This window comes from Panulirus ornatus, chromosome 26 (genome assembly GCF_036320965.1).
Source record: "Panulirus ornatus isolate Po-2019 chromosome 26, ASM3632096v1, whole genome shotgun sequence".
Classification (NCBI taxonomy): domain Eukaryota; kingdom Metazoa; phylum Arthropoda; class Malacostraca; order Decapoda; family Palinuridae; genus Panulirus; species Panulirus ornatus.
This window is the reverse complement of record NC_092249.1, coordinates 8,399,569-8,409,568: the sequence shown is the minus strand read 5'-3', so window position 1 is coordinate 8,409,568 and position 10,000 is coordinate 8,399,569. Positions and strand designations below refer to the sequence as shown.

The 10,000-nt window shown below is 40.2% G+C and overlaps 1 protein-coding gene across 5 annotated transcripts in view; it reads right to left on the bottom strand.

Annotated features, from left to right (window-relative positions):
- Positions 1 to 10,000, bottom strand: part of LOC139757444 (uncharacterized) — a 979,032-nt gene that overhangs the window by 107,294 nt on the left and 861,738 nt on the right. The window contains exon 20 of one of the 5 annotated variants that reach the window (XM_071677967.1): positions 2,102 to 2,205. The exons of the other annotated variants lie outside the window; for them this stretch is intronic. The gene's annotated coding sequence lies outside the window, so the exon portion shown is untranslated. Of the gene's footprint in view, positions 1 to 2,101; positions 2,206 to 10,000 lie in introns of those variants that run through there. 5 annotated transcript variants of the gene reach the window in all.

The window sequence follows — 10,000 nt, the reverse complement described above, 5'->3', positions numbered from 1 at the left end:
AGTTCTCTGTTCTTAACGCTACCTCGCTAACGCGGGAAATGGCAAATAGTATGAAAAAAAAAAAAAATATATATATATATTTATAAATATATATATATATATATATATATATATATATATATATATATATATATATATATATATATATATATATATTTATTTATAAAAAAAAATTTATATATATATATATATATATATATATATGTATATATAATTTATCTCTGACTCTCATCTCTAAGAAGCTCAAGAGATGCAGACGTCAAGATATGTGCACCAGGACAGACGTATGGCTAATGGAGTGTCGCTCAGGGTTAGGGCGTGCGTGTCACGCTGGTCTTCACTACGTGATTAGCTCAGACTTGTGGCTTCATTATTGGTACGATTGATGCCCTTGGTACGCTACGGACAGGTATACACACACACACACACACACATATAAATATATATTTATATATTTATTTTATTATACTTTGTCGCTGTCTCCCGCGTTTGCGAGGTAGCGCAAGGAAACAGACGAAAGAAATGGCCCAACCCACCCCCATACACATGTATATACAAACGTCCACACACGCAAATATACATACCTAAACAGCTTTCCATGGTTTACCCCAAGCGCTTCACATGCCTTGATTCAATCCACTGACAGCACGTCAACCCCGGTATACCACATCGCTCCAATTCACTCTATTCCTTGCCCGCCTTTCACCCTCCTGCATGTTCAGGCCCCGATCACACAAAATCTTTTTCACTCCATCTTTCCACCTCCAATTTGGTCTCCCTCTTCTCCTCGTTCCCTCCACCTCCGACACATATATCCTCTTGGTCAATCTTTCCTCACTCATTCTCTCCATGTGACCAAACCATTTCAAAACACCCTCTTCTGCTCTCTCAACCACGCTCTTTTTATTTCCACACATCTCTCTTACCCTTACGTTACTCACTCGATCAAACCACCTCACACCATACATTGTCCTCAAACATCTCATTTCCAGCACATCCACCCTCCTGCGCACAAGTGTATCCATAGCCCACGCCTCGCAACCATACAAAATTGTTGGAACCACTATTCCTTCAAACATACCCATTTTTGCTTTCCGAGATAATGTTCTCGACTTCCACACATTCTTCAAGGCTCCCAGGATTTTCGCCCCCTCCCCCACCCTATGATCCACTTCCGCTTCCATGGTTCCATCCGCTGCCAGATCCACTCCCAGAGATCTAAAACACTTCACTTCCTCCAGTTTTTCTCCATTCAAACTTACCTCCCAATTGACTTGACCCTCAACCCTACTGTACCTAAAAACCTTGCTCTTATTCACATTTACTCTTAACTTTCTTCTTTCACACACTTTACCAAACTCAGTCACCAGCATCTGCAGTTTCTCACATGAATCAGCCACCAGCGCTGTATCATCAGCGAACAACAACTGACACACTTCCCAAGCTCTCTCATCCACAACAGACTTCATACTTGCCCCTCTTTCCAAAACTCTTGCATTCACCTCCCTAACAACTCCATCCATAAACAAACTAAACAGCAATGGAGACATCACACACCCCTGCCGCAAACCTACATTCACTGAGAACCAATCACTTTCCTCTCTTCCTACACGTACACATGCCTTATATCCTCGATAAAAACTTTTCACTGCTTCTAACAACTTGCCTCCCACACCATATATTCTTAATACCTTCCACAGAGCATCTCTATCAACTCTATCATATGCCTTCTCCAGATCCATAAATGCTACATACAAATCCATTTGCTTTTCTAAGTATTTCTCACATACATTCTTCAAAGCAAACACCTGATCCACACATCCTCTACCACTTCTGAAACCACACTGCTCTTCCCCAATCTGATGCTCTGTACATGCCTTCACCCTCTCAATCAATACCCTCCCATATAATTTACCAGGAATACTCAACAAACTTATATATATATATATATATATATATATATATATATATATATATATATATATATATATATATATATATATATATATGTATATATATATATATATATATAATGAACATAGAATTATATACGTCACTATATCTAGAGTTATTAATCTTCTTTTTTATGTTTTCTAATTTTCTCAGTATTATTCTACCATGAGGTCGGTGCTTAAACACCAGTTGTTCATAGTTCTCTGCTTGTTACATTCAAGCTTTCGCCTTCACCGAAGCATCATCAGGAATCTACAAAAAGAGAAAAAAAAGCTGCGTCACAAAACTTGGATATGAAATGTAAAACGCAAACAAAATATAGAGAGGAAGAAATATTTGGATAACGCCATTGTACGAAGCATATAAAAAAGGTAAGGTGAAATACTAAAAGCGATACATATCAACTATATCATGACGGGTAGTGCAAGTTACAACCTACTTACAGCTGAGGGAACACAGAAGTAAAGTATTATACACTAACTACACTAAGTTGGGCCAAAGGAGATAGTTATCTTCCACGTGAGGAGTTGAGGTCATATCGGGCTCGTCTGATTCTCTCCTACCTTTGTAATCTAGGACCGGGTGGCTCAGTCACACGTTCCTCCTATCCTAAAATGGCGGACTTGGTAGCTTTTGGCGGGTCAGTGACGTGTTCCACATACGCTAAAACGGCATTGGGCCTACATCGTATCGCTGGGTCATCAAGGAGCTGTATGGCAGTGGTCATGTTTGTCTGGATGTTGATGACAGGTGCTTTTTATCTAACGTGAACAACTTCCGATGTTTGTAGTCCCCTCCGATCACCGCGACTAGTAATGATTTTGATGTTATTCACTATAATCTCTCTTGTTAAAATCAGATGCGTCTTCCAGTTGTACTGCAAAATTTTCTGAGGATCACATTTGTTTATCATCCTCAAGGGTCCTGGTGAATGTAATTTTGGATAATGTAAAATACGATCCCTATCTCACTAGAATGCAAAATTATTTTGTACCCTCCTTGCACATCACATGTAATCATATATATATATATATTTTTTCCTTATGTTTCTTTTTGGTGGCCTCGTTAGGATTGAGGCTATATGGTTAGAGACGTCTCGTAGACTGAGATGTGTTTTCAAATATAACGTCACCAGAAAACTTATGTTGTTGAAAAGAACGTCTTTGACTGTTCCTGTTGGATATGTCAGTGCGTGTGTGTGTGTGTGTGTGTGTGTGTGTGTGTGTGTGTGTAATTATTCTCATTATGTATTACGGGGAGAGATTTCTACACTCATGTTGCCACCTTGTATATATGTACCACATCTTCACTCTCTTATGAGTATACACACACATACACACACAAGCCAAGGTAATCATTTAACCAACCGTCTCCGAAGGGATGAAGTACCTTGGTTGGTTGTGGACCGTGCGCGTCATCATCATCATCGTCAACCTCAACACCTCTACACAAAGCCTTCCCACACCCTACAAGGAATTACCAACGGTACACAAGTACTCCTGTGGCAGCCACACACAACACCCGTCGTCCCTTGCTATGGTAAGGTAGGCTGTGGTAAACACAGTCTAAGTTGAACATTGCCTAAGGTGTTCTCGTCCTGTGAAGGTACTGTGACGAGGAACACATTGTCTCGACAGAGAAATGGTCTCCAGGCAAAGTACACCTCCACTGAATATACTTTACATACATACTTTACATATACATTTTATATATACTTTACCTCAGTCTTTTTTTTTTCATCCAAGAAACCTTTTAGTGTAACAAATATTTTTTGCCCGTCAAGATTCCATTCTCAGATTTCCCGATACTCTCAACCTCTTCACCCACATCCAATATTTGATACGAACAAAGCAAGAAGACAAGAGGCAGACGCCTGCAGTTCCATCGACGAAATCAGTCCATCTCCGCCAGTGGGGCAAGAAACCTAAGGTGGGTTTCGAGTGAGAGTGTTAAACTCCCAAGATAAATGGCTGGACTATTGGGGCCTGGGCAGACAGCTGCTGTGAACCTGAGCTAGTGGGGCTCTCTCATATCTCACTCTGGTGGCCGGAGGGAGGTGGAGAGTGTGTGTGTGTGTGTGTGTGTGTGTGTGTGTGTGTGTGTGTGTGTGTAGGAGAGAGGAAGATAAAGGGAATTGGGGTATTGGATAAGAGTGATTGAGACGCGAGAACGAACGGAGGCGTTAAGGATACGGCGGAGGTGGTTGGTAAAGACCAACATTGGTGTTGAAAGCTCATGTAGAAGAGGTGGGAAAAACAATATATACATATATATATATATATATATATATATATATATATATATATATATATATATATATATATATACACACATTTTTCCTTAATCCCCAGAGGGCAATAGTTCGATCACTGAGCACGACGGTACGTTCCTGGGGCACGACGGCACGATCCCTGAACATGACGGTACGAACCTTGAGCACGACGGTATGACCCTTTGGAATGATGACCTGGTCATTTGACCTGACATTTAACTACCATGTCAAAGGCCAAGACATCGTGCCATCGTGCTCAAAGATCGCACCGTCGTTCTCAAAACGTTAAGGCAATGGACGAGGGGTTGGAAATGCGAGCTGAGCCATATACATCTTGCCCAGGCAACTGGGCTCTACATTCTTGTAACCAGGACCTGTTGTTCAAGTACAAACCCTATCATTACCTAGTAGTAGCCCTCACTGTCCTGGTAAATGATAGCCATTAGTCAGGTACCAGGCTTCAAGTACAAAACACTCCATCTCCTGCAGTTTACCTAGCTGTTCATCCTCCCCTAGGGGTTGGTTAATGTCCACGACGCATCGCCTTACTCCCCAGCTTCATATGATAGCCCAGAAAAGCAAGCCTAAATCCATAACGCCCGCGTAGCAAGAAAAGCTTTACAGAATTTCAACCATTATTTTACCCTCAGTACAAATAGCAACAAATATCTATATATCGGAAAACTTATACAACGTATCGCTTTTTCTTACTGCGTCTCCTGGATGCCGGGCTTATAAGAAGCAGGTCGAGGTATGGGAAGATACAGAAATGTGGAAAGTCTGTAAAAATCGTCATGTTTTACTTTCTGTTGTGGTGGACATCACGTGTCCCGACGTATCTATCATTCGAAACCAGATTCTGCACGTACAGTACATCGCACGTAATGCATAGTTTATTGGAAAGCTTTACATAATGTAACGCCAGATTTCAACATTTTGTGGAAAAAAGTTCTAAGACTCTTAGATAGCCACGAACTGAACACGATACAGGGTTTTTCGTAATCTTATAGGGAAGAAGTGCGAGTGATATGGAGATGTACAAGAGAAAGCGGCAGGAGGTGAAGAAGATGGCGCAGGGGCTGAAAAAGAGGGCAACTGGGAACTGAGTGATATCTATATAGGTAAAACATACTCATGAAAATGATCACCCCACAGATCTTGAAAATTCCGTTAGTCTCTACGCCTCTGCTGGTTATACCACACGCAGCGTCATTGAAACTATCTTTATTGCTAATACTAAGAACTTTAATTTGTCCCCAGGCAGTTCTAAAACCCATCCTAGCATTAACCAAATCATTATGAAAGAATTGACAAAACACGAAAACATATCAAGTTGTTCAGAATACACTCAGCTACCCAGGTCAACCCCAGCCACGTGAACCCCTTAATCACTCTCCCTTACAACAGTTACTGCCAGATAAAGCAGACAGTGCTTGGTCTATACAGATTGGTGTTGAACGGCGGGAATCAAGTGTGATGTTGGGATTCAAATACTTAGTTAAGTACTGGCACCTGATGAGGTGGATTTTCTCCACGAAACATGTGTTACAGGTATAGAAAAATCATATGTCAGAATTGTATGAACTCCAAGTGAAGTGCAATTTCACCTCATATATATATCACCATCAATGGCAAAAAGGATGTAAAGTTGTACTGAGGTCATTCTCCCTCCAAAGGAGTCGATCATTTCCTTTGCTCTTGCGTGGAGTGCAGAGTAAAAGCTGCAGGAGCCGCGTAAAGGTGATCCTTAACTTTGTGTGATCAATCAAGATAATCCAAGATAAGAAAAAAGAATTGTAAAATATGAACCTTAGCTCTAATTTGAAGCTTGTATGGGGCAATCATTTTAATTAATTGGATGTCATATATCTCTTTATGCCACAGGTTAGCATACTGCAAACAGAGGGCAAGACACATGTAATGGTATTCATACGTAGGCATGTAATAAATTTACGTAATCATTTTCTCCCACATATACAACTCAATTTCATGGTAGGCCAACCTTATCTTTTTGCCTTCTTCTTCTCCTCCATCTGCTCCTCCTCCTCCTCCTTCTTCTTCTTCTTCTTCTTCTTCTTCTTCTTCTTCTTCTCCTTCTTCTTCTTCTGTTTCCTCTTCTTCTTCTTCTTCTTATCCTCCTTTACGTCCTCCTCCTCCTCCTTATCCTTTCTTCTTCTTCTTCCAGCCTCACCATTAACCATATGTTTGGGACTGTATCACTGACCAGTCCAAGACACTAACATCCAACCATGCCTCGCATTCTCGTGTACAAATCAAACAATTTCATTTTTCATAACAGCAATTTGGAACTTGGGTGTCCAGGTTCGACCATTATCACTAACCAGCCTAAAGACACAATATCCATGCACGGAACTCTCTTTTTTGTAGCAATAAAACATTCACAATGCCAGATCTTTCCATTTGGATCCGGGTTGTCTTTCAGTTAGGAAGGTTGTGCTGTGCCAGGCAAGAAATTCTTTACGTATCTTGATTATTTCCTCTAGTATTTCATGAGTCATGTTCGATAGTGATGTTCATCGGTAGTTCATAACTCACAGTTACTTCCCTGACAGTTTTCTCTTTTCATCTGTTGTTAATCTATTGTTTTTTACTCCATCTTTTCCTGGAAGGTTGTTCTTGTTAAGGGGAATCTTATGAAAAGAATCACAAGTAGTTTGTTGAGAGAACATTAGCACTGGCTTGCTTTTAGAACATTACCAATGGCCTAAGAACAACACTATTTGTTTGGTGAAAAGAACATCTCCAGTGGTTTTATGGAGAGAACATCACCAGTGGCTTGCTTTTCTTATGGAACATCAATAGTGGTTTACTTTAAGAACAACACCAGTGGCTTATTTATGGAGCATCAATATTGGCTTACTTTAAGAAGAACACTAATGGCTTGCAGGAGAAGCAACCTAAGGTGCTTGGTAATGAGGCCAGAGCACTGTCTTGACTGGAACAGATGTTGAGATGCCATTTGGTCTATAACTATAATCCTTATGTGGCTCTAACTTCCTTATAAGCCCTGCCACATTATCGAGGATTACTCTCAATGTTCTTTGAGATATCTTTCTTTCTTCCTTCCCTTCCTGGCAGTAATGGGTCTTAGGTGCCTTCGAGTGTAAAATGGCAGTCCGAAAATCCCTGCTCAGATCTGAGCACATATCCACATCTGTGCGAACGATTTCTCATTATGAGTTTCTTAGCCTAATCGTTCGTTGACTACTAACTCGTCCCCCTCTGGATTCATGGGACGTTCTCTTAACATATCAACTGGGTTTAATCTATGCCATAGTTTTGTCCCCTCACTTGCTGAAATGCCATTCCTTTTCACTCTGTTGTAATTTCTCAAATGAAACCTTTCCCCATTTTGTTTTCTATAACTTATCTACTGTTTCCCCTCTGCGTTCCTTTCGTTTTAAACATCTTCTGTCCATCATTGTATCAGTTTTCTGTCCATTCCTCCCTCAGACATACCGACACCTCTGTACCTCCTTGCTGTAGTGGTTGTCACAGAATCAACTACAGCGATTTTGGACACTCAAGTCTTGGGGTTCGACCTTTCACTCTGCCTCCTGTCGGTGAAAACCGACTTAATTTTTGATCATACAATCGCAACACAAGGCCTACAGACTTTTGGCACATGAGCAGAACACTCCTCTCTTGTACGTATCCTAAAGGGAGTTGACCCACTCGGTGTTCTCAGCCCCAGATGGAACTAAGGTACCAGGTTTCTTATCAGGGTTATGGCTTTGCCAATATCTGCAGGATAGGAATACGCTCTTGCTGCCTCGCTGTCTAGCTGTTTGTGTATCTGTTAATGTATCTTTCTGTTTCTCTATTCATCTGTCTATCTATCTATCTACATCTATCTTTCCGTCTTTATATGTCCACCTATCTATCTAATTAAATACTTACCTCCGTTGCTCTATGTCTCTCTCTCTCTCTCTCTCTCTCTCTCTCTCTCTCTATCTATCTATCTATCTATCTATCTATCTATCTCCCCGTCTCCATATCTCTGGGGAGAGAGGATTGACCACAACAGACGTAAGAATGTGAGAAATTAAATGATATAACGCCATTCAGTTAACACACTGGACACTTCCTGTACTGGGAACCCTGTTTCTTGAAATCACAGATTTGTATCCTACAAAACAAACTCTCTCTTTCTCTTTCTGTTATGATGTAAGCTTCGCCGACCTTCCTAGAATACGCGACCACCTTTAACTCCTGTACACAATAGATCCCCGAGGTCATTTCCGCCTCAGAGAAAATTGCAAATTGATACGAAAAAAGTAATTAATAGTAATCAATTGCTACGAACATAGTATAGTAATTAACCTCTTTTGCCTCTACGGTGTGGGAATACTATTTGTGATTACCGTATGTAATTACTGATTACTTGAAATTACTGTTTGTGTGATGGGGACAAAAATTTTTTCTCATGTTCCCAGTCTCTTAGCCTTACATATCAATCTATCTATCTATCATTCTATCTATCTATCCATCTATCTATCTATCATTCTTTCTATTTCTATCTATCTATCATTCTATCTATATCTATCTATCTATCATTCTATCTATATCTATCTATCATTCCATTTATCTGTCTTTCTATCTACATCTATCTATCTATCATTCCATTTATCTATCTATCTATATATCATTCCATCTATCTATCTATCTATCTATCTATCTATCTATCTATACCATGTCTTAGTCTTATGAATACCCTTACACATACACACCCAATCATCGACTAGCCCCAGAGAGAATGATGAACAACTGGGTTGGCTGTGGGCCGACTGCCGCATCTAGGAGTCGAACCCGGGTGGGCCAGTGCTTGAACCATGGTCAGCGAAGCTAAACCACTACACCACGGAAGGCCCTTACGTTGGGGTAAGTGTGTGTGTGTGTATATTAAGACGATAAAAGCGGTGTGTGTGTGTGTATGTGTGAGAGAGAGAGAGAGAGAGAGAGAGAGAGAGAGAGAGAGAGAGAGAGAGAGAGAGAGAGAGAGAGAGTGAGAGATAATAACCAGCATGAATGATATGATAAGGCCTCCATACAGCCCCATTTACGCTTCTGTGTCCACTACAAACACACACCCCCCTCCTCTACACTTCTCAAAAAAAAAAAAAAATGAGGGCCCCCTTCTTCCCTTGACATTTCTTGAAAAAAAAAAAGAAAATATTCGATTCCCAAAATTCAATCGCTATTACTCATTATAGTCTACGATACACTGCTACAGGGCAATTAAAATAATAATTCAACGCTATCGAACGACGCGACTGTGGGCTCCACCATCAGCAACCGTGGGCTCCACTATCCACCTGTTTTTACGAAGCGAGTCCGAGTTTAATTAATGGTGGACGCCCAACACTGAAATTTAAATAATAACATTAACATAACACTAACTTGTCAATGGGCGGAGGTTAATCGACAAATGTTAACATTCGCACAAAAGCGACCCCTTCCTTCATGATCGGTGTCAGTCAAATTGTTACATACAGACACATACGCGCGTATACATATATATATATATATATATATATATATATATATATATATATATATATATATATATATATATATATATTTATTTATATATTTATTTATCTATTTTGCTTTGTCGCTGTCTCCCGCTTTAGCCAGGTAGCGCAAGGAAACAGACGAAAGAATGGCCCAACCCACCCACATACACATGTATATACATACACGTCCACACACGCAAATATACATACCTATACATCTCAATGTACACATATATAT